Genomic DNA, 21627 nt, shown 5'->3' with positions numbered 1-21627 from the left:
CACATACCTCACAATGTCAGGTACATCATATACCTTCTCTCTCAAAACTACATACTACTAGTTTAAGACCCTTTCTGTAAGCTCTCTCACAGTTGCCGTATACTAACTTATCAGCTACTCAGTTCTTAACATTTTCTCCTGTATTCACTCTTATATACTGCAAGATCTCAAAAAACTTCAAGCAACCTTAATTTTTGTTTCTCCTGATATTTAAGTTAACTATTGTAATTTTTTTATTTTTGCTTGAACTTTCAATCTAAAAAAATAATTCAGTCTGGATTTCAAACTCTAGTCATGTATCCTGCAATGTGTAAACTATTTAATATTTCTCACTGTATCTAATTGTTTCATATTTGTTTGTATACTGTTAATTGCCTGTATACATCTACTTTTAATGTTAAAGAACTTTTTTCCCGGAGCCGATGCTGAAAAGAGGCTTGCTGCCCAGACAAATTTTCCTGGTAGCCAAATGCAAAATAAATAAAGAAAGAAATAAGAGAGATAGACAGACAGGGTCTGACATAAACATAACAGTTTTAAAATTTCTTGTGCTGGTCTACCTAAAGTAGTGAGCAGTGATGGGATGCTACTGATGGTCAGAGGTCACTTTTCAGGTTAATAACTTCTAGTAAGTTAAAAAAATAAAGAAAGGTATGATAGATGAGAAAAGAATCATCAAATGAAGAACTGAAATGTTCTAAGTAATGCAGAAGTTCATTATGCGGACTGAAAACCTCATCTGTTTTTTTTTTCTGAAAACATATATTCTCATTATCATGTGCATTGTGATTCCTTCAATATGCAATGATTTTAGGGAGATATACTATGAAGCTAATTAAATATGACAGCTGACAACACGAAGATTTGATCTAATGAACCATGCACAAAATAGCAAAATTGGAAGTCACATTGGAAGCCTTTGGAGGACAGATGATTGACTTTCTTCGATTTTAAATTCCATTGTGACGTAAAAGGCACGTTTTTAAACAAAATGACTGCATACAGGATGCTGTGAACAAAGCCTATGCAAGTCATGTGTGATTATGTCCTCCCAGCTCTCTGCTCTGACATCTTGTTGAGGCTTTCAGTATTCCAGCTTTAACACATAAAATTAAGTTCTAAAGATGCAACTACATGTTTGCAGTACTTTACTCACAAGTCATAACTATTAAATGATAACATAAAAAGTAATGTCTTTCGGCTTTTCCCGGTTAGGGGTCGCCACAGCGGAACTCCGGTACGCTAATGATTGGCAGTGGATTTTTACGGTGCTGAGTTGCCAGTCCGACTCCCAACCTTCAAAGAAGGCACATCTATTCACACACGCATCTACAGGCATGTCTTTAACGTCACTCGACCACGGGGAAGACATGCAGACTCCACACAGAAGGTGGTCCAGCTGAGAATCGAACAGGAGAACCTCTTGCTGTGAGGCGACAATGTTAACCACTGCATAACATATAACTATTAAATGATAACATATATAATAATATAACTATTAAATGATAACTTATATAATAATATAAATTCAAACAAGGAATGAATGCTAGCAAAATGTAATAGCCTTTACACTTTATTCAAGAGAATAAATTATTTATGTAGTTAATAGTGAAACAGAGATCCAGTACCCATTAATTTATTTCAAACATATTTCATTCTTTCTCTCTCTCTTTATTTTTTTTTGCAAATATCAGTGTGGTTACATTTTCCCTGATCAAAAGCCAATGTATAAGGAATTTGGGCTTAATGCTGTGAGAGTTAGTACATTGTAGTAGTGAGTAATTATCATTCCTTAGGATTCTGAGACAAAAACAAGAGACATCAAGATCAGTATTTGAAGATGACATATTATAGAGCCAGAATATTATGCTGTCCATCCAGTATTTATTACACAGCACGTTCCCCCTCAGATTTTTGCAAGTCTTTTGTAGCAGTTTTTTTTTTTAATTATTATATATACAAAATAAATAAATTCTTCTGTACTGCACTTTGCTTCATGGGGTAAGGATTAGACTCTCTCTCTCTCTCTCTGGTCACCCATTGACCATCGGACCTCCTCCTCTGACACTTAACTGACCTATTCATTGACTACTAAATATGAGGACCCTAAGGTGCATCTGTTCCCATCAGACAGAGGATCTGTTACTTGGTATGGTTATATCATTTGCATGGGAGATTGGGGATTATCACTTTCTAGACCTATGTTTGCCATGAGCATGCCCATAGACACCCAAAAGGAGGTATGCAGTGGACATTTGCAATGAGTGTAAATTGCTTTCCTGAGTGACATGCCTCTCTAAGGTCCTGCTTTACTTGTAGAAAGTGCCTATGTGTTTTCTCCAGTTTGCATTAGGGATTCTAGAATGACATGTGCACTGCATATATGTGTACTTGCCCATTGTCCCTGAGAGAGAAAAGCTGAAATTGCCTAATCAGTATTATCTGTCACCCCCCAACCTGGTTGTCCAGTGGTTTAGTCATTTATTAAACCAAAGACACCTAGGTTGTAGTCAGGGCTTTATATTCCGATGTCACAGAGCTGGTAGTTTTGTAATTATTTATCATTGAATAACAGTCATTTGTAACGGCATGTATTCTAAGTGGCTGTCATTTTAGGTTGGAAAAAATATTCAACAACAGACACACAGAGAATGTGTGTCTGCATCTCATATATTGACTGGTGCACTAAAAGTACAGGATAGTCAAGCATAATTCCTATGGCCAAGCAATAATCATTGGCAGGGCCAGCAGGCATATATAGACTGGTAGAGACCAAAGAAGCCAAACTGCCTAAGGCCCGGAGTTACCTGTACATGTTTTGTTTGCTAGCAAACTCTAGACTAGAAGAATTAAATTAATGTTATTTGCTTTTTTTTTTTTTTTTTTTCTAAATTCTAAAATCTTTAGCATATCCAGGTGATCTTTTGTCTAGGAGACATGAGGAGCAGCAGTAGAATTTAAACTTAAATAAACTATATCTGCATTGTGGTTTATAAAAAAGTCATATTTGAAATACAGGGATAAAAGTTCTATTCACAGACTTGTAAGTAATGTCTTCTATAAGTGTATAGATTACCAAAAGACATGATACATGAGGAGGGTATTAGTGGAATGGCTATTATAATTCCACTAATGAAATTAACTCAGCATACATGTCATCTACCAGCTGTACATACTACAGATACGTCACCTAGCAGCCGTACATACTACAGACACGTCATCTGGCAGCCGTACATACTACAGACACATCATCTGGCAGCTGTGCACTACAGAATGTGACAATAAGAGGACGGTTTGGTTGCTGGGCATCTTACCTGAATACATTTCATGGCTAAGTCAGTTTCACAAATAATCTGAACATTTACCAATCTAATCATGAATATGGAGTTCCCATGGTTTTCTGAGAATGTCCATGTCTCATCTTTCTGTGAAGGTAATTCCACACTTTGTGCTGCCCAGAATAACACTTCCGTTGTCCAGTAATAAGCAGGTTATATGGACATTACATTAACCAGAACACTGCTGTGCCTCTAAAATGCTACAGTACAAAAGAAATCCTTTACATATGCATCTGGATTTAGTTGTTTGTATCCAAGATCTGCATTGCATTTTGTCTGCTAAATTTTCTGTCTGATGTGAATAAGTTTTATCTTTTGTCTGGACTTTCCTAGAGCTAAACATGAAGTAGATCTTTCAGAATAGTGTTCTACCAAAGTTGCAAAACGAAAAAAAAAAAAAAAAAAGAACAACCGGACAAGCTTACATACATACATATATATACACGTACATACATACATACATACATACCTCAATAAACAAACAAATGCAGACACACCATAAGCATGTATATGCTAACTCTAATCTGTTTGCAGTCACAGTTTGTTATATACTATGAAGAACACCTCACAACCTCTTAGTGCAAGAAATCTGGACAAAGCCTTAAATACTTGGGGGGCAAAGACCCAAAAATAGAGATAGATTTAAAATATAGCTCTTATAAACTTAAAAATTTGCTAGAATAACAGGATTTGTATTAGCATGCATTTGATGAAAGATACAAAGTCTGAAACTCAAGTGTATGTAATTTTTAGGGACTTTAACCACAAATTTTATGAGAAACAGACCAAAATTATGAAGCAAAAAATTGAACATTCGGTGAAAATCTGGACAGTTAAGAGGTATGCTAGGGAGCGTGTTGAATAGATACTACCAACCACCCAGGATGTTGTGAGGACCAACCCAGCTGAAGAATAACTTTTAGATTTTGACATAAGATAATATTTGTTTGTCCCGGTCTCCTTCAATAAACACTTCACACTGAATGACATTTGACGACCTTTATTAAACTTCCTTAACTTTGATTACCAGTCTTATTTACAACTGAACATAGTATAGCTGATTCTAAACACAGCATAAACATCCTTGTAATGTTAATCAGGACAGTGTCCCTGCTCATCTTGCCCGGTAAGCAGCGTCCATACCTTTGCTCTCTTACTTTACTTATGAAGCAGTATCCCATCTCACTTCATAAACCATTCATCAAATTACCAAATTACCAACCAAATAAGCAGCATCCTTACCATCATTTGCTTACCTATTCAGCAAACTTCCTCCAGCTGCTCATTTCCTTTCCACAAATCCTTGGAATAAACCTCCACACACCGGAGGCAGAAAAGAAGAGGGAAAGCCTGGGCCCTCTTCTCTGCCAACCAACCTGACCAGGCTGTTCCCCCTCCCTTCTACCCAAAATTATCCAACCAATGACCTCACATAAAGGGATGGGTTAGGCCAAACATCATTTAGTGTACCCATCATCTGTAAAGTACCTTAGAACCCCGTCATCAACCCCACACTTTGACCTACTAGCACTGGAATGCGCCTTAATGAAACTAAATAAAGTAGGATTACCCATGACCCCATTGTACCACCGGAACCTACACTCCAGGAGAATACATTCCCTTTAGTCCATTCTCCTCAAGCCACTAACCATGGCTCCACCTTTCCAGAATGACAACCTGTAGCCATAACAAGTGCCACAGAAACTATAACACCTTGAACACAATTCTGTAGCCTGGTCAAAGAAAACCCTTAACAAGTCTCAAACCCAGGACCCTGTCAACTATAGCATCTCACACTAGCCCACCAAACTACACAGCTCTGGATGTACAGTAACCTGATTACTGCAGGGAATAGCCTAACTCGAAATCCTTAATGCCCTAACACCAAGATCCAGAACCAGAACCCCTTGACATAGTTCCTGAAAACTCACCTGTGCCCAACCATAAACACCACCAGTGCAACTCATTACCAAATGGCAATTACCCTACCTACTCAAAGGAGAAATTTATCACCCCAACCCCTCAGACCTCCTGTCAAAGAACAACTCGACTTTGGCCCTTCCCCCCCCGATACGGTTTAAACAACTGGATGAGTAACTAAAACCCCCAAGATTCCAACCACCTGAAAGCAGGGTGTTGAAGTCAACTGGCTTGCAAGAGCCATGGGGCTTTAGCCTAATAAGTTCCTGTGCTCCTATGAATGTTGTGACTCTACTCCTGTGGGATCCCCACACCCCATAATCCGTCCTCACCAGATTCGCCCTAGCCACCTACCTATCTCTACCTAACTTGCCCCACATTCCAACGCAATAATCAGCTCCCACACTACTTGATCACAGCACCCTATCTTGCCTTAATGGCCTAACAGGGGGACTTGCCAGTGACCACATTGTGCACTACTCCATCCACCACTCCTCACTCACCCTGCTTCCTTCATCTGCGAACTCACTGTGTAGCACCACAACCGGTACCATCACACCACCCTCTAAAAGAAAAGGGAAAAATAAATCCTTTAAAGTGTAAAGTAAAAGGCTACACCTTATACCCACCTATTCCAAATGACAGCAGCAGCATTCCAAAATCCCCATCTGCAAGAAAGAAAAAGACATATCATCTAAAATACATGAAACACATTCAAAAACATCCTCAAAGACAACCTATCCTGCCAGCCCTGGAAGGAATGCACCACTTCCAAACTCATTTATGACCAAGCAGCCATAACTTGAAGCCTTGAAGTCACAACTATCACATTTTAAGTGATCAGAATTAATAAAAATAAAACTGCTTTCAACAACGGATGAGTACAAACCTCAGTGCAAAATCTGGGCAAGCCAAAAAATGTTAGTGGAAGAGACAAAAGCCCACGTACAGACCGTATGCAAATATTGCTCCCCCAAACCTAGAAAGTTGATAAAATAACATATTTGCAGTGTCATGTACTTCTGAATGAAAATCTGAAATTGTATACCATTGTTTAGTGACGCCAGTCTGCAAGGATTTCCCCAAAAAAATAAATAAATAAATTCTTGAGCACAGACCAAGCTAAGGAGGAGAATGTGGACAAAGCCATAATTAATAGGGGGGGGGGGGCAAGAAACCCTTAAATATTACTCTTGCAAACTTAGGATAATAGAACAGGTTTGCATCAACACAAAATTTCTGAAGGGTAAGAAGTCTGAAACTCAATTATCTGTCTGTTACTGACTTCAACCCTGGATGATTTATCGGCGATAATCCCGAAGACCAGAATCTATGAGAAATAGACCAACATTTAAGGCAAAATCTGGACTTTCTACCCAGAATTGTACCATTAAGGTATAATTACATATGTAACCAGCAAGCAATAAACCACTCTTTCTTCTATTTAATCTCCATCCTTTTTTTTTTTTTTTTTTTTTGACAGCCCAGTAGCATAAAATTAAAACACAGGGTCAAGTGATAGCTTGATAATGTAGATATTCTACATTCTATATTTTCCAGTAGGGCTTTTTTTTTTTTTATAGAAAATTATTTGCAATACCATTGCATGCTTAGCTGAATCCCTTGCCTTTATAGATGAATATATTTTAGGGACCTTAATTCCATAACAAGGTAATATCTGTAGGTAAGTAGCAGCATTTCCCTTTCACCTGCCATACTCTTAAAACTTTGTAAAGAGCCTCTCTGCACTTATGATATCAAGGTAATGTATGCAAATGACAGACAATCTTCCCCCTGAAAGACCTGGACATTTGAGAGCTAAACCGTCATCACCATCCCTCACAGCCATTAAGGCCTCAGCACATGTGTGATTGACAGAATTTATTCCCATTCAGCTCATAACCCACGAAATGGATGCATTCACAAATGACCACAACTACAACTCCACTCCACTGAAATGCCCTCACTGAACAAGCAAGCAATTACAACTCTACCAAACCGGAAGCGAGGCCAGGGACTCCACCAGGAAAAACAAAACACTGCCCCCACAAATCAAAAACTACCAGTCACCTCAACATAAATGCCAAAACACCAGCACGACTGAACATACACCAATCACCACCCCCCAAAAACAGACCAAGTCATGAGATTCACACATTCCCAATTCCAAGTCTTCATCTGTGCCCATGACAGCACCCAAAATGCTAACAAACCCACTTTGGCAATGGCAAACCCAAACAGCCATCTTTATCATGGCAAAATCTGACCCCATACCACGCCTCTCACCTCTGAGATCAAGAAATCTATCCCCAAGAAGTACCAAGGCAATAACTACCCAGGTGACAAAAGTTATAGTGTGTACGAACAATGCCATAGTAAATGTACAATAAAGCAAGCTGCCTACACAGAAGCTCAGAAACTGCATAAGCAAACATTAGTTACAAATCATGGAACACATCAACATACTGCTAACTGAAACTACTCTTATTAAATGAATAACCCTAGACATTCAAAGCCTTAATTATTTATATGACTAGATAGCAGGTGTTTTCAAATGAACTGTTATATGACCCTAATAATACCCCCCAAAGACAGGACCATAGCTCTCCACCAATCAGGAACAGATTTTAACAGCATCAGGGACAAATCTAGAGAGAGAAAAAATATATTTAAATTAAAATACCAGTGCTATTAACTTGAGAAAGTAGCAGAATCAGACCATGTGCATTAATATACATTTCTGAAGTAAAAGAAGTCTATGAGTATTAGTTATTATTCATTGTGTAATTCACCACCTTTCCTCCAAAAGCCACTAATTTTAGTAGGATCATATACAGCCAAGAGACCACCCCCAGTACTGCACCCTAACTCATGAAACTGCTGCTCCACACACTGTACATTGCTCCAAGAGCCAATCAGAGCACAAACACCCTTCAGCTCCTGAACAGAACATCTTCAACCTTCCACTTCAAATGTTGAACTCACAATGAAAATATAAGCCGACCACACGTCTCAACCTATCAAAGCAAGAAATCCAGAACAGCGCCATGATGAACATATTTTATAAACTGCACCTGTGCTGATTTGCCACTAATTTACCAGTTAACCACAGTTGAAATATACCAAATATGCATGCACTAAAATGATCCAAACCAATATGCATGCACTAAAATGATCCAAACCCCCCCCCCCCAATGGACTTATTATGTATTCCGGTCACTCACCAGCTTACCTTCTATGTTCACCTGAGTGATGACCAACCATTCTTCCATTCCTCTTCTATGGTAACCCCGACAGCAGAGCCATATACCCATACACACTAGTTTAATGGCTGTAACAGCCCTTTAACAAGAGTGCGCATGTCCACGATACTGTAAGTGCGGGACTTCAACAACCCACTAAAAATCCAATGACAGACAGCCACAGTGAACACCGCAACTAAAATTCAAACCAAATGAACCCAGCCAGCTAGCAGTGACAGAAAATCACAAACAGTTCAGTTTACCATAACGAGCGTTCAGCACATACTAAGGTAGCCCACCAGAGATGACGCACACCCATAGCTGCAAAAGTGTCAAGATTAAGTCTCAATTTACCAATAATTACAATACCGGAAAGTCCCTTGCCATACACCCTCAGCAAATGAAAACTCTCTTGCAATGTCTCAAGGAGAAAAAGAAAAAAAAAAAGGCGCGCAGGCAATTTCTTCTTACTATATACTTCAAGGAAGCTATAACCTACCCTGACCATGTACGGAAATCAACCATCACCGGAGTGTGCCTTGAGGTATAGATCCCAACTACTGAGACCTATGCCTCCTCAAACAGCCACAACTCCACCAAGCAAATCAAATCACAAAGCAGAGCCAGCCGCAACCGGGAAAACTCTACCAATAAAACCACCCACATTCCTTTAATGACAGAACTCTACACTCCAGCCCTGCAACCTCCAGCCATGTTTCCCCCATGCCTCCAGACCCTACCTCTCAACCTCTTAGAGCTAGAAGTTTGCCCAAAATCATAGCTATAGGTAGAACCAAAACCCAAATTAAGGACCATTCTAAATATTATTCTCAGCAACTCAGAAAGTTGCTAGTATAACAGATTTCACATTAGCATGAATTTCCCGAAGCATATTATCTTTAAAATTTAATGATTTGTCACTAAACTGCCAGAAACCACATTGCTATGAAAACGACTAAATATGTGAGGCAAAGGGTATTATCTTTAAACTTTGCTGATTTGTCAGGAACTTGCCAAGAACCATAATGTTATGAAAAATGGACTAAAAATGTATGGTAAAATCTGGACCTCCAATGCAAATCTGTACCATTGAAGATATGCTCAGGCCCCAAGCCCCACTAACTACAACCACCAAGCTACCTCCATATGACTCAGACCATCCTGCCTCCCTCCATAACTGTTTTAAGGCCTACCTCACCACGAGTACCTATAGGTCGTCTTGGACATAAAACCTGCCATAACAAGTTCACCCCAAAATGTGATTACTTACCCAGCTACACTTGTCTAAACCCCTTAAACCCCTCCCCACCCTTATCTGATTTCCTCTCAATCATTCCTCCCTCCATTTAACCCTTTCACCTCCCCCACTCACTTGACTCCCATTAATATATCAGCCTAACCCCTTCTGAAGATGTTCCAGGACAACTTGGTTTGTTACCAAACCTCATTTATCACATATCCTAGTGTTTTACAGCGCTTACAAAACAGCATGAGTTTTTGTTATACAGTCATTTTGGTGGGGAGAGGTTTCAAAGAGCTTTTTTTTTTAGGTTTGTGGTGCCTATTGAATTTGTTTTACATTGCACTATAATGTGTTAGCCAATAAATATGTGTGCACATATAAATATATTTGTGTTTTGTGTCTGTGTGTTACAGATTATCGGCTAAAGTGATGTTCAGTAACCAGCAAGCACAATTAAATAACGAAATGCAGTTAAGCATCCACTAAATTCTTAAACTAGATAGTAACTAATGCTTAAGGCCTCTATTTTACAGGAGAAATAGATGAGGGTTTCTTTTTCTAGTCAAAGATTAGTTGTGTTAATGCAAACTTACAGCATGCAGCAAAGTATTCTGCCAATATAAGATTAAGCACGCAGACCTGCAGTGTTAATGAGAGAGCAACAGACAGATAGACAGACATAGAGGAAGAGAAAGAGAGAGAGAGAGAGAGCGAGATGGCAGGTTCTACTTTGATTATACAGGGGATTAACTGTAAGATGTAAATGTGAAGGCATTTGATCAAGTGGATGGTGAAGGTAGTGTGTAACCTTATACTGGAAGCACAGAAAGGAAATTATTTAATTTTGAAATTTCTAAGAAAGGGTGATAAAGCAGGGGGTAAAGGAATATAAATGAATATGAAGGAAAATATGAAAGCAGAATATAGAAGAATCTGATAGTCTATTGGCCGTTTTGGGCCAATTTCTAGCTCTTTCAAGTCCCCCTGTATAAAATTTTGCACTTGTTACTACTCAGCCAAGTTCCTCGTGGTCCTGCAGAGTGGTGCTAGCAGCAGAGAGGCTAAAAGAGCGACTGCTAACCAGATAAAAGTGTTTTTTTTTCCTGCTACTACCTGGGCGACTGTCCGATCTAGCTAAACTCCAAGTATTTCTGCTTCTTGAACTGTTTTAAACTGTTTAAAGTTGTTTTTGCACCTGCACTTTTAAAGTTTGTCCTGTTTGTTGCATTTACCTGTTGAGGCTACACACTCAAGTGTGCTAGCCTGTGTTACATATTTATTGCATTTTCCTGCTGTTTGTCGCAAAAAAGAAAAAAAACAAAATAATGATCCTTGTTTCCCGTCTTTCCTGACCTAGAGTAGTCCAAATACAGGCTTTGCTGTATTCTGGACTTTTGGAAAGTTCCTGTGTTGCCCATTTCCTTTCTTAGATAAAGGGAGGCTTCTTTGTTCACCAGTGGCAGTGGAGAGCTTATAGCAGCCTATCTATCCCTGGAGGAGTGTTCCCAGCACAAGAATCTGGTAGTCTATTGGCCGTTTTGGGCCAATTTCTAGCTCTTTAAATTCCCCCTGTATAAAACCCACTTTGGCATGGCTTTGCGCGATTTTGTGCATAGCGCAGCATCGGGCAGCTCCGCTTAATTGGGTTTAAACCATTCTCGGCTCCTCAAAGTCTGCTCTTCACTTTTTCCCTAAGAACTGATCTAGTTCTCATAATAAACACCCTATTCCTACTTTAAAGCCTGGCACTTGCTCACTAAAGCAATTATATAAGTCAGCACTAAAGAATTAAAAGCACTACACCCTCACAAGCTCCCCTTGAGTATCTTGTTCCCCATTGACACTTTTTTTCAATTATAAAGGAATTCCCAATACTATTCTAGCATGTCCAAAGGTCAGTTGTCAATCTCCTCTCCGGTCCAGCTGGTGAATCTGGGAATTTTGAGGAAATGTTACAACTGCCTCATGTACACAGACAACCCTTTCCTCCTCCCAACAAATTCCAACACATGTGAGAGATGCAACCATATAGCCAAACTGGAGGCTAAGCTCTCTCAACTCAGTACTGGCATAACCAGTCAGGAGGAGAAGGAAACCACACTCACTACAATTCCAGTCTCACATAGACCTACCACGATAGCAAACCAAACACATAAACAGACAAAAACATACTCGGAGGCTCTAAATAAAAATCTGCCTAAGCAGCAGAGACCTCCAAAGCAGACACCCAAGCAACCGCTACCCCAAAACAAAACACATGCAACACATAGCTCACAAAGCCAGTGTGCCGAACAGTCACAGCCCTTAAGGCTAAACAACACACATGATACACTTGTAATAGGTGACTCTATCGTCAGGCACACTAACGTCCCGCTCACCAGGTTGAACAAGGAGAAGGTCACGGTGAGCTGCCTGTCGAGCGCTAGGATCCGCCACATAACACAAGCACTCAGGTCACTCCAAGGCAAGTACAAATATGACTCAGTCATTGTCCATGCTGGTGTGTATGACCTGAGATGTACCTCCCTGGACTACATGAAAAGAGACATAGAGGAGCTCTCTGAGCATGTAGCCCAGGCCGGTATGACCCTGACCTTGAGTAGCATCTTACCCTCACCAAGAATGATGCCACAATATGAAGACAAGATGATCAATTTCAACAATTGGCTTAAGTATTGGTGTCATTCAAAGGGGATCCAATGCCTGTCAACATGGGATGACATGCTCGACATGCCACGATGCTTCGCTAGGTACGGCTTGCACCTGTCAACCCTGGGCTTTCGGATATTTGCAAAGGCTCTTGCCACCCCCATAGTGCCTTTTTTAGGCAAGGCTCAAAAGACAAACCCACCTCCATAGGTATCACAAGGGATAAGAAACTAAGAGTAATACTACTCAACGCCAGAAGTCTAAACCTCAAGATGCATGCACTCGAAACTCTCCTTAGCATGGAGAACATCAATATCTGTGCAGTAACAGAAACCTGGTTCAAGGCTCCCGAGAGCACCCAAGCACTACCAGGTTATACCTCATACCATGCTTTTTGGCCCCAAAACTTGGACCGAACCACAAAAGGAGGGGGAGTATCAATATTCGTCAAAGATACACACACCTCCAGGTTGGTGGCACAGCACGAAGCATCAGAGACTATCCATGTGCAACTAACAGTGGGTAAAACTGCCTTCCAGTATATAGCCTGCTACAGACCACCCTCCCAAACCCAGGAACCCCACCCGGCCTTCCTGAGAACACTGGAAAATATGAAGGTCTCTCCAAACACCATTATACTGGGTGACTTCAACTACCCAAACATAGACTGGGAGCATTACTCTAGCTCCAACACCCTAGCCCAAAGGTTCCTAGAATTTATAAACTCAAATGCTATGGAACAACTTGTTACCACTCCCACAAGAGCGGAAAACATACTGGACCTGATCATCACCAACATGGGGGCTCTATGCTCCAGACCAGAAGTGTATCCCTCACTCGTAAGATCAGACCATAAACCAATCTCACTGGATATTCACATCCCGACCCCACCCCCTGCCCAGAAAACCACAGTGAAAAACTTCTCTAAAGCCCCCGGGCCTGTGGAAAATACGGCCCAGACCGCAGAATCCTTTATAAACGCATTCTATGAACACCTTCAGGAATGCATGGATCATGCAATCCCAAATAAAACCAAGACCCAATCCTCCAAAGGCAGGTGTCCTGTCTGGTGGACCCCAGCCATAAACAAACTATACAATAGAAGGAGGAAGCTACTACATGATAGAGCAAAATCCCAAAAAGGGAAGGCATCTCTGATCAGTATTAGCAAAAAACTACGGGCACTCATAAAATCATCTAAGGCAAGCTTCGAGAGAAAAATTGCACAGGACACTAAGGATAATCATAAGGCTTTCTTTAGTTATGTTAGGAACCTGGGTGAGAATTCCCAGATATGCTCAGAATTAGTCCAAAATGACAAAAAATACACCGAACCCACAGACATTGCCAACATCCTAGCTGACAGGTTCAGCGCAAACTTCTCCCACCCCCCACAAAAAGGGCAAATATCTATCCCAGCAGAGTGCTGCCTCCCTGACATCTCAAATGCTCAGGTAAGAGCCGCCCTCTCCAAAGCAAAAAACACAACATCAAAGGGACCAGACGGTGTCCTGGGCTGCTTCCTACATGAACTCCAAGAAGAGCTAAACCCAAACATCAAACTACTGTTCAATCTCAGCCTTACTACAGGATATGTACCCAAAGAGTGGTGCACAGCAACAGTGGTCCCTCTCCACAAAGGTGGTGCCTCAACGGATCCTGGAAACTATCGCCCCATAAGCCTGACTAGCTTGGTCTGCAAAGCTATGGAAAAGATAATCATGGACCTCATAAATAAAGATATTGGGGACCTACAGACACTGGATCCTACCCAGTTCAGCTTTGTTAAGGGAAGATCCTGCCTCTTAAACTTGGTTGATTTCTTTGAAACAGTCACCAAGGCCATTGACGAGGGGAAGGTGGTCCACACAGCCTACCTGGACCTCGCAAAAGCCTTCGATACAATACCCCACTCGGGCATTATAGATAAGCTCACCAGCTTAAATATAAACCCCTATGTCACTAGATGGGTTGCAAACTGGCTCAAGGACAGAACCCACATGGTTAGAATTGCTGGAGCCATGTCAGACTCCAAACCAGTTACAAGTGGCATCCCACAAGGCTCAGTCCTGGGACCTCTCTTGTTCGGTATATATTTCTCGGAGGTACAGGCCAACACGGAAGGACTGTGGCTGACCAAGTTCGCAGATGACTGCAAACTAGGTGCCATAATCGCCTCATAGAAACAGACAACTGGTGCCAGAGCCATGGCCTCAAGTTAAACACCAAAAAGTGTACAGTCATCCCCTTTGGCAAAAACAAAGTGCCCACAAATTACCACATAGGTGGTAATCCATTAAGTACGGAAGAAGTAATTAGGGACCTGGGGACCCAAGTTGATAGCAATCTCTCATTTGAAAACCACGTGGCCAAAGTAGTTAGAAAAACATTTTATATAGCCCACCTAATCATGAAGGGATTCACATCTAGATCAGGGGAGGTCATCGTGCCTCTTTACTCATCCCTCATCAGGCCCATAATTGAGTACAATGCTCCTTTTGGGATGTACCTCACCAGACACCTGCAGCAACTGGAAAGACCCGAAAAGTACCTCACCAAGAAGATCAAAGGGCTCAAACAGATGGCATATGCTGCCCGGTTGAAGAAACTCCAGCTCTACTCCATGGCATACCGCCTGCTCAGAGGTGATCTGTGCCTGACGTATAAAGCCATGTCTAACCCGGAATTAATGGGCATGCTGCACCTCAGAAAATCCAAAACCCATCGAGCTGCCCGCTTGAGAGAATTGAACCTCAGCACTGAAATAAATAGGACATGCTGGAGGCACAGATTCATAACCCAGAGGCTCCCTTCACTCTGGAATAAAATCCCAGTCCAGGTTAGGCAGAGTCCCTCATTGACTCTCTTCAAGAGGAATCTTGATGAGTGGATGGGAGATCATAGGTTTACCCCGGGTATCACTTCTGTGTCACTGTTAGACAGAGGCACAGTATACTAACCTCGAAAAAGGCATAGCAAAATTCATTTAAAATGGGTGGCAAAAGCCAAACACACTCTGGCTAGGCTTATAAATGCCCTAGGGCAGATAGCCTAGTATGAACCTATGAACCTATGAACCTATAAAGGTTTCCAGCTTGCGGCAAAGTCCATCCTGTAGTCAAGTGTGTTAGTCTGACAAACATTCAGTGTAAAAAGTAGAGAAGGAAAGCAGAAGCAAGTTGATACCAGGCAAAACCGGCTCCCCTGAGCAAATTAAGGTTGTGTTTGATAACAGTATTTGATAGTTATATGGTTGTAACCTGTGACTGTGGTCATCCCTGGCACTTTCAGCCCACTGCAGCTAATTCCTAATAGGCAAGAGTGCCCGCAAGGAGGTGCAAGGAACTGGATGACTTGGAAATTAATTTTCTTTTAAATAAAAAAAGTAAAAACTTTTTTTAGAATGCCCTTTGCATCTAGTCACACAGATACTTCTGCATTTGTGCGACCAATGGTTTACATCTTCATTTTTCGTTCCTGCATGGAATTTGAATTCCAGAAGATGTTTGGACTGCGGATGAAGGTACAAGTGAGAGGTAGGTGTGTATGTGTGTGTGTAAGTATTTAAGAGTTTAAGAGGTGTGTGTGTGTGTGTGTGTGTGTGTGTGTGTGTGTGTGTGTGTGTGTATGTGTGTGTGTGTGTGTGAGACAAATAGGTAGGGGTTTCTGGATGTAAGAAGTAGGTTGGTAGTGATGTGTATGCGTGTATGTAAGAAGTAGGTAGGTAAAGGTAGGTGTGTAGATGTGTGTGTGTGTGTGTGTGTGTGTGTGTGTGTGTGTGTGTGTGTGTGTGTGTGTGTGTGTGTGTGTGTGTGTGTTTTAAGTTGGAAAATTGCTGGAAACTTTACTCTTACTGTTTTTTGATGACGATGTGAGAATAGTGAAATGGTACTTACGTATTATCGCAACCACATTCCAAATCTGTCTTCACAGACCAGTTTTACACATAGTGATATAAAATCCTTTGAACATGTTGGTGTTGTCAACTGTTGTAGGTAGAAAGAATGATTTCTCCAGTATTAACTACCATTATTACTTTAAAATGTCTCCTTTTTAATGAAAACACGCTTTTCAATGTTTCATGTTAACTATCATTGGCCATGGACCTTTATTTGTTGTACTTAAAGCTGTGTGATAAATGGAACAGGCATGTGAAGATATGAAAAGTAAGGCCCTGATTTACTTCTTTTTCCCAATGGTTTTGTTAAATGTCTATATAATGAACTGCAGATCAAATGCAAGGCAGAGTGCTTTCCATGATCTACATGCCTGGACTTCTTTCATCCATGAAGCTGCAGGTGACAGTGTGTTTCAAATCTAGCGCAGGGTCATAGGGGCAGCCTTTGCCTCAGATTATACTTACATGTCTCTTTCTGAACATGAGTGCACTTATACCTCAGAACAATTCAAACAAAGTGCAAGAGGGTATGATTTCATATAGTAATGTGCACATTTTTGTTCTGACACTGTTTAAACATTTAATTTTCATTTCATTTCATTTCACATAATGACCGCAGTCAATGAAAGTAACTGGGGCTAAAAATACAGCGTACAAAGTAGTACAATAAAAGCAATCCACTACTATCTCAAAATGGTACTTAGATATTATCACATCCAGGTTGCTAATCTGTCAAAATTCATAAAATTAAGGAGAATTAGTCTCTTGACCATAATTTGAACAATTATGACAGATTTGGAATGTGGTTAAAATAATACACAACTAACAGTGAAATATGCAATTTGCAACATTGATAGCACATACAATTAGGTGGATGTGGGGTGGTCTACTTGGAAAACAGTATGGGAGACAAGATAAAGCCTATATAACTACAAAAACTCTTGCCAGTTAAAAAAATGTCTCTGAGCCAGAATGCACATGAAATAAGTGAGAGAAATTGTGAGATTGAACAGGTCAAAGTCTTTTATTAGGTTGATGAACACTGACTAGCTAAAGTTGTCTTTATTGATTCTGAGAAAGATTTTGCTAGATGGTATTAGAGACTATATAAAAGGTGGTCACTGTGGTTCTGAAAGACCAGGATTTCTGGATTTATTCACTTAGCTGAGTGCAAATCAGCTTTTCAAAGACTTACCATTGAATGAATAATATGCATATGGTCCTGAAATCAATCAATGAGTTTCCTTTAACAGTTTTGATAATAAGTTTTTGTCAAAGGAAAAATATACTTTAAAAATGATCAATACACGGTAGGTTCAGGTTAAGGCACTTTAATCTTGCAGCAAGGAGACAAAAACATGCTAATACAGAGTTTGTCTAACTAGAATCAGGAAATACCAGCATTTTTATACATTTTCTAATAAGACATTGCCTACCAAGCTGACGTAGCAGATCACAAGTTTTAACATCATCATTACATAGCAGTTGTTTTCATGCTTTTCTGCTTGTACTATCAATTTTTGTGAGAAACTTCCTAAGAAAAACAACGTGGCCTTGGCTACCACCAATTAGATACATGCAATGTTACCATTCAAGGTACTATGGCTAATTTGAGCACAAAGCAAGTATAGATTGCAGTTCATTTCTCCAACAGTTCTTTGTCTGTCTTTATCTCTTCCTTCTGCAGCTGTGCATGTTCTCATACCACGAACAGAGCTAATTGTTCAAAATCATAACTTTATAGAATATAGCATTGTTCATTCATTGTTTCCTGACCTAGCAGATAATCACCTGTTTTTCAAGTACATTCCCAAAAGGCATAAACATGAATTTTGTTGTGCTAGCAGTTACTAGGTCAGAGGGCATCTTGCAAGTTTCAGAAAGCACACTGCAGTTTCAAAAGCATCTTTTAGTCTCATATAAAACTAAGCTGTATATAAAATAGTGCATATAAAATAGAATGAAAAACGTGTTAACTCTTTTAGCTTCTAATTAGCATTAAGCACACACATTAATACATATTTTTCTAACATTTCCCCCCTGTTAATACTTTTTAATTCTATTTTCAAAAGCATAAACAGTTTGCTTCTTCTCCTAACCTCTTCCATTCAGGATTTGCAGTTAAGAGAGTCATTCAGTTTAGACTTATGAAAGTGTTTCACTTTTCAACAACTCTTCAATTTCAGTACTTTGATACGTAAAGTAAAATCTGACTGCCTTTCGGTGGGATAAATCCTGCCAGGTTACTTGCCATTTCTTGTGCGAATATTGTTGGACTCTCACAATATCCCTGTGGTAGTCGCGTATATGTATACCTCTTCCCCTGAAATGTAAATGCAAACCAATGTTGACTATCAGGGTGTATCGGTATTGAGAAAAATGCATTGCTGATATCTACCACAGAAAAATACTTTTGTTGAGGTTTCAAATAATTTAATAAGGTGTGTGGATCTGGCACCGTAGGTGCCCTGGGTATAACTGTGCCATTTACAGCTTGTAAATCTTGGACCATACGCCATTCTCCATTTGCTTTCCTAACAGGAAATAAGGGTGTATTACATGGTGAATCAGGAGATTCTATCAATACTCCTTCCTTAAGTAAGCTGCTGTTATAGGTTTGATTCCTATTTCTGCATCCTTTCTCAAGGGATACTGTCTCTTTTGAGGTCTAAATGCTGACTTTGGCGTGATAGTGACTGGTCCTGCTGTACGAATAAGTCCTACATCTGATTTCCCTGTTGACCAGAGAGTCTCTGGTAAGGCTTTTTCCTCTTCCTCTAGTAACAGTGCTACTCAGCTGTCCTCACTTGCCTGCAAGTGTACAGCTGGGTGTGTCTGTGTTATCCAATTCAGCTTCTGCTTTTGTACTCCTTGTTCGGAAAGTTCTAACTCTGTCTGCTTTGCCCACCTTGTGACTTTTTCTCCTAGATCTGCCCACTTCACATTTCTATCTTTAGTCAAACTCACATGTGGTAATCGATTAGATTTGTAAAGTGCTAGGAATTCCTGGGGCAATGAACAGCTTACTACACTGTTTCCTTCTGTGTCCCAGTACAGGTTTCATAATACTAATCTGTTAGCATGGCTTTTAAACAGTTCTTGCTCATATTCTTTATCAGGTCCTGGTTTGCTACAGTAATATAGAGTGCAATGCAACAAATGCTGTTTATCAGTGTCAAGGGAGGGGGATTTACTGATGGCTACGTTCATCAGTTCTTCGGTTACTGCCCCTGGACCATTCGTAACTAAGTCCTGGCTGTACCAATAAAATGTTTCACCCTCCGGTCGCACTACAAAAGTATCTATTTGTCGCTGTGCTTCCATACCCTGCATAGTTGGAACTACTGCTATGCCAAATATCTGCATTAGGTCTCTGCCCAAAAGATTTACTGGGCATTTTGCAGAAACAACAATTTTGCTTTTCTGGGTCATCCCTGAAACAGGGTCAGTTATTGCTATGTTGTGGGAGAGTGGCTCCTGATACAGCTGTCCATTAGCTGCTTTCACTAATATGAAATCAAGTGATTCTGAATTTTCTGGTAGTTTGGAAGGATGTATCAGGGTCCGTGAAGCCCCTGAGTCACACAGGAATTTAACTTCCCTCCCCTCTACCAGAAGTGTAACTTCCGGTTTTGTGTCTGCCAAGTAGAGCTCTAGGCTCAATAATGCCAAGTCTAAAATTTTATTTTCTTCATTATCTGTGATTTCATGCACATCCTCTATTTCTTCTATCACATCCTCTACTCCTTCTCTCACATTTGCACTTGTCTTTTCTTGTTTATTCTTTTCCAGTGATTCTTGACTATCATATAGTCAGTCCTCACCCTCCTTGTCTTCTGTGGTTACCTTTTTATTTTGCCTGCAATCCCTTGCTAAATGTCCCTTTTTCCCGCATTTAAAACATTCACCTCTTTTCTTTCTCTCTTCAAAATCCTCTGATCGTTTATCAGATTGTTTGTTTCCCTGGGCATTTTTCTTACCCTTCTTCCCAGTTTGTACTACAAAGACTTCTGATCCATCTTCTACTGCAAATACTTGAGTTTTCTTTTTCTTTTTGCTATTAAAATGCCTTTCGGCATGTCTTACATATTCAAGTAATGACTGTAATCTACTTGTACAATGATCTACCATGTGCTTTGTAATAAAGCTGCTAATGGGTGCAATACTGCCTTTCAGAAATGCATTCTTTAGCTGCTGCTCATATGGGGAATCATGCGTTTGGTCTTCAGGTACCTGCATTCCACAATGGTTATTAAAACACTCTAATAATCTGGCATAATATCTATCAACAGTTTCACCTTCTTGTTGTATGCATTGATTAATGCAAGTCCAATCAGCCCTAGGCTTCCATTTCTCAGAGATTCGGTCTGTCAGACCTTTCACTTTGTTATCCAGTTCTGCGTTGCTATGTGGGAGTGGCCTAAGTTCTGCATCACGGGGATTCCAGTTGCCACTGATCATGTGCCAATCTGGACCCACGATTTGTCTGACTACTTTCTCTACTTCCTCTCCATTCAAATGGTAACTTAACCTCATGCCCTGTAAGTCTTCTAAGAATTTTCTAAAATTAACTTTCGAATGGGGAATTCCCTCTGTGGCTTTCCGGATGTCTTCCGGTGTCCACAGTCTATATACTAGAAGAGTTGGGTCCTGTCCTGCCTGTCCTGCCTGTGGATTTGGTACTTCTATGAGTGGACATATTTCTTCTTCACTCATAGCTTGTGAATTTTTATTTGTTTCATATAATTCAATATCCCCTTTCAAGTTGCGTGTTCGAGACCTAGTCTCGATAGGATCTCTGACAAACGGTTTTGGTTTTGCAGGAACAGCTGGGTATAGCGGAGGTGGATCAGCTTGTCCACTCACTTCATATTCTGGTAAGGGAAGCAGAGGGGGCAGAGGGGCTGTTGCTATTACCAAGTTATTGTCTTCTTTATCCAAAAACATTGCTTTTGAATTTTTAATCTTTTGTTCCCTGCTGTTTGCTTCCTCAAGCCACCTGTGTGCCTGAGGGACTCCTAATTGACGTTGCTTTTTTAGCTGACCTTTTGCATCTGTTTTAAGTTGTCTGACAAGTTTAATAAGTGAAGGTTTATCTAAATTACCATCAAATTTGTATTTATTAACCCATTTTGTATAATACCTAACATTGTCGGCACGCTGTGATTGCATATATTTCGCGTCTTCGGTTAAGGGCGGATCTCGGGAACTTTTTGTGCACTGATTTCCCATGTTGTCTTAGCTAAGTTAGAAATTGTTACATAACCCTTTTTATCACGTGGTACCATGATTTACACTTCTTCACAGATTATCTAGAATAACTGCCTACCTATTCTG

Source organism: Protopterus annectens, chromosome 12.part0 (assembly GCF_019279795.1).
Source record: "Protopterus annectens isolate FY-2018-M chromosome 12.part0, PAN1.0, whole genome shotgun sequence".
NCBI classification, from domain to species: Eukaryota; Metazoa; Chordata; order Ceratodontiformes; family Protopteridae; genus Protopterus; species Protopterus annectens.
Note: the sequence above shows the minus strand (reverse complement) of the source record.